This window comes from Myotis davidii, unplaced genomic scaffold (assembly GCF_000327345.1).
Source record: "Myotis davidii unplaced genomic scaffold, ASM32734v1 scaffold6, whole genome shotgun sequence".
NCBI lineage: Eukaryota > Metazoa > Chordata > Mammalia > Chiroptera > Vespertilionidae > Myotis > Myotis davidii.
Genome location: NW_006383011.1, coordinates 17,372,309 through 17,376,100, shown reverse-complemented (window position 1 = coordinate 17,376,100; position 3,792 = coordinate 17,372,309). Strand labels below are relative to the sequence as shown.

Below are 3,792 nucleotides of genomic sequence, written 5' to 3'. Positions count from 1 at the left end.
TTCAATGTGTTCTTGCTGTATTATCAGAAATAAGAAACAATTTTTCCAAAATGTAGTGACATTTGAGGATAAACTGTGGCGTAAATCAAAGGGTTCATTTAACCATTCTCTCATAGCATTTGATTATGACAAAAAGCCAAGTTCTTTGTGAGGCAAGGAAGGCTGAAAGTGAACACAGAATTTTTCTAAGCTACTCTTCAAGTAGTAGTTATCTAAAAAATCAAGCTTTGGTATTTATTCCATTTGTGTTTTGTCATTTTCAGAATAGAACCTAAGAATAGGAGGAGAAAATTCAACTGAAAACACTGATATTGTGAGAAGCATGCAGACTGTTCTGGCTTTAAAAATCGTTAGAAAAGAGACAAGAGAGTTGCAAACTGAAGTAGCAAGATACTATTTTTACTGAATTACTTTTCTCTCACAGCTATAATCTAGCATGTTACAATATTACTTTAGGTGTTTGATATTATAAAATATGCCCCTTTTTTGAACAAGATTTCACATTTTGAAAGGGAGGGAGGAGCACATTTACAATAACTATAAGAAGAACAAGAAACATTTTAAGCAGAAAAGTGACTGAATAAGGTTTAGGAAAGGCTAAAAATACTTTTAAGAAAAAAAGTTCTCCCAAAGGATGTCTAATTATAGTATACTAGAGTCCTGATGCATGAAATTTGTGCAAGAGTAGGCCTTCCTTCCCCTGGCTGCAGGCACCGGCTTCCCTCTGACCTGGGCCCTGGGATTCCCCCACAGCCCTGGCTTCGTCTACTTTATTACATAGGACTAGAGGCCCAGTGCACAAAAATTTGTGCACTCGCAGGGATGGGGGGTCCCTCAACCTGGCCTGTGCCCTCTCGCAGTCTGGGAACCCTTGGGGAATGTCCACCTGTCAGCTTAGGCCCTCTCCCTGGGCTTTCGGGCCTAAGTTAGCAGTCAGACATTCCTCCGGCAGCCTGGGAGACCTTGGGGGATGTCTGACTGATAGCTTAGGCCAGTTCCCCGCAGGGATATCCTTAGCGATGCTGAGGAGGCAGGAGAGGCTCCCACCACCACTGCTGCGCTTGCAGCTGTCAGCCCGACTTGTGGCCGAGCGGAGCTCCCCCTGTGGGAGTGCACTGACCACCAGGGAGCAGCTCCTGCATTGAGTGTCTGACCCTTGATGGTCAGTGCATGTCATAGTGACCAGTCATTCTGCTGTTAGGGTCAATTTGCATATTACCCTTTTATTATATAGGATTCCTTGAACTATTTTAGTTTAAAATATTTAAGCTTTAAAGACACCATAATAGCTAAAATTTGGGATTTGGACAAAAATTGACTGGGGTGAGCAGGGAAGAACAACTAGGAACTGGTTTGATAATACTGCTTTATTGAAAACTTCAAATGAAAGATAAGAACTTTTGGGTTTGTTAGCTTGCCTGTACATTCTTTGTGAGATTCTAATTAGAACACCTCAATTGCCTCACATTCTAATAGAGATAATTAGTTTAGTTCTTGGTTAAGAAAGAAAGAAAAATGCATTAGATGCTTAGTATGAGCCAGGTACAGAAGGGAGTGCTTTGATGTATTCTAATTCATGTAATCCTTACAATAACTCTGGGAAATAGAAATGAAGATAAACATTTGGAAGATAGTATATATGAGGAAATTAAAGAGAGGGAAAAACAGAGTGATCCAGGGGTCTTCAGGTACAAAGTTCTAAAACATATCTTTTACATCCACTGGTGACAAGAGGCAATAAATGTAAACTGTGCCAAGAATAATTTCCTGGTGTCTGCAAGGCCCTGGAAAGCATTACCAGAGAGCATGTGACATCTGTTATTCTTGAGAACTTTCAAAATAAGGTGTGGTTCTCCACCTAGTGTATAGAGATGACCTGGATGTAGCTGGAAGCCAGGCTAGAATGTAAACTGAGACTCCTTTCCAACAGGTTGTGATATATCCAATTTTGGAAGAAAAAATACGGGTATGTCTATATAAATATGACATTTAATCCTACTTTATGGTTAGAAGAGAGGTGACTGAGCTAAAAATTTGCCCTAGCCTATTTGGCTCAGTGGATAGAATGCCGGCCTGTGGATCGAAGGGTGCCAGGTTCGGTTCCGGTCATGGGCAGGTACCTCGGTAAAGGGCCTGTACCTAGGCAGGCTCCTCCTTGGCCAGGACCCAGGTCAGGGCTCATGCGGAGGCAACCGAAGTGTGCCTCTCACATTGATGTTTCTTTCTGTCTTTCCCTTTCTCTTCCATTCTCTCTAAAATCAATGGAAAAATATCCTTGGATGAGGATTAAAAAAATATTTGCCCGAATAACTTAAATGTACACAATTCTAGAACTGAACGTGATCTTAGAATGCATTTAAAAAAGTCATAACAGCATTAATAATGGCTGACTATTGAGAGCCTACTATGTGACAAGCTCTGTTGTGAGTGGTTTACATGTATTAGCTTATTTAATCCTCATAACACCTTATAAGGTAAATACTATTATTATCCTCATTTTACAGATGAAATTAAGGCCCAGAGAGGTTAAATAACTCCATTGATTATGCCTCTACTCAAACCCTGGTGGTCTGGTTCCACAGTCTGTACTTTCAAACACTTTTATTTTGAAATAATTGCAGACTCTCAGAAAGTTGCAAAAATAGTACAAGGAGCTCCAGGTACCTTTCACCCAGCTTAACTTCTACACATCTGGCCTCTTGGGAGGCAATCATGCATCTATTTATTCATTTTTCAGATGAAAGGATTGAGGCCTAGTAAAACCAATTTCCTCATTGATTATTCTGAGTATTCCATTTCTTACTCCACAATTCTGTTACTATATAGGAAATTGCAACAAAAATTACTGACATTGCTTAGGGGAGGATTTCTTACAAGAACAATTCATTCCATTTCATTGCCAATTTGTTCACGTGGGTTTCAACACTACGGAATGACTGAAAAAACGTGAAGAATAATTGAAAATAAATTCAAATCAAAAATATTTATTAGCACCTTCTGTGTAGGTAAACAAAAAGAAATATAAGATATATTATCCTCAAGGAGCTTAAATAAGTGAAAAGTTAAATAATAAAAAATAATTAAGCCATGGCCAGTGTGACTCAGTGGTACAGCATTGGCCCTGGTCATGGGTTCAATTCCCAGTCAAGGGCACATATCTGGGTTGCAGGTTCATTTGCCAGCCGCCTGGTCGAGGTTTGTATGGGAGGCAACACATCGGTGTTTCTCTCTCCCTCCCTCCCTCCATCCATTCCTTCCCTCCCTTCTTTCTACTCTCTAAAAATCAATGGAAAAAATATCCTTAGGTGAAGATTAACAAACATTTTTAAAAATAATAATTAAATAAGAAGGAAAGTTAAGTTAAACATCTATTCTAAGAATTATCACCAGGCAATGCCTAACTAATTACCAAATGAGTGGAAAACTTCACGCATATTAGGAGTTTAGGGTATGAGTGATTTTGAAGGCCTTGAGGAGTACCAGTTTAAACTGGATCTGGAAGTATTTGAACATTCTGGGAGAATGGAAGAAATCATTCCCGATGAGGGGAAAGGCACTAGAAAACTTGGCAGTCAGCAAGTACAAGGCATAATAATCAGAGGCTACTGAGAAGACCACCGTCTCTATGGGGAGGAATGGTGATCAATGCATGTTATAACGTGGATCGGCTTCTGGGTTCTAATAAAGGGCTGAGCATTTGGGATGTTTTATTCCTCACAGATCATAAATATTAACAGAGATGATGTATATATGGTAATTGATATGGTAATTAATACCAATTTTTTTTATTAG

At 39.4% G+C, this 3,792-nt stretch overlaps 1 protein-coding gene across 1 annotated transcript in view; it reads left to right on the top strand.

The window, feature by feature from the left end:
- Nucleotides 1-3,792, top strand: part of CAMKMT (calmodulin-lysine N-methyltransferase) — a 280,065-nt gene that overhangs the window by 5,087 nt on the left and 271,186 nt on the right. The gene's annotated exons all lie outside the window — the stretch shown is intronic.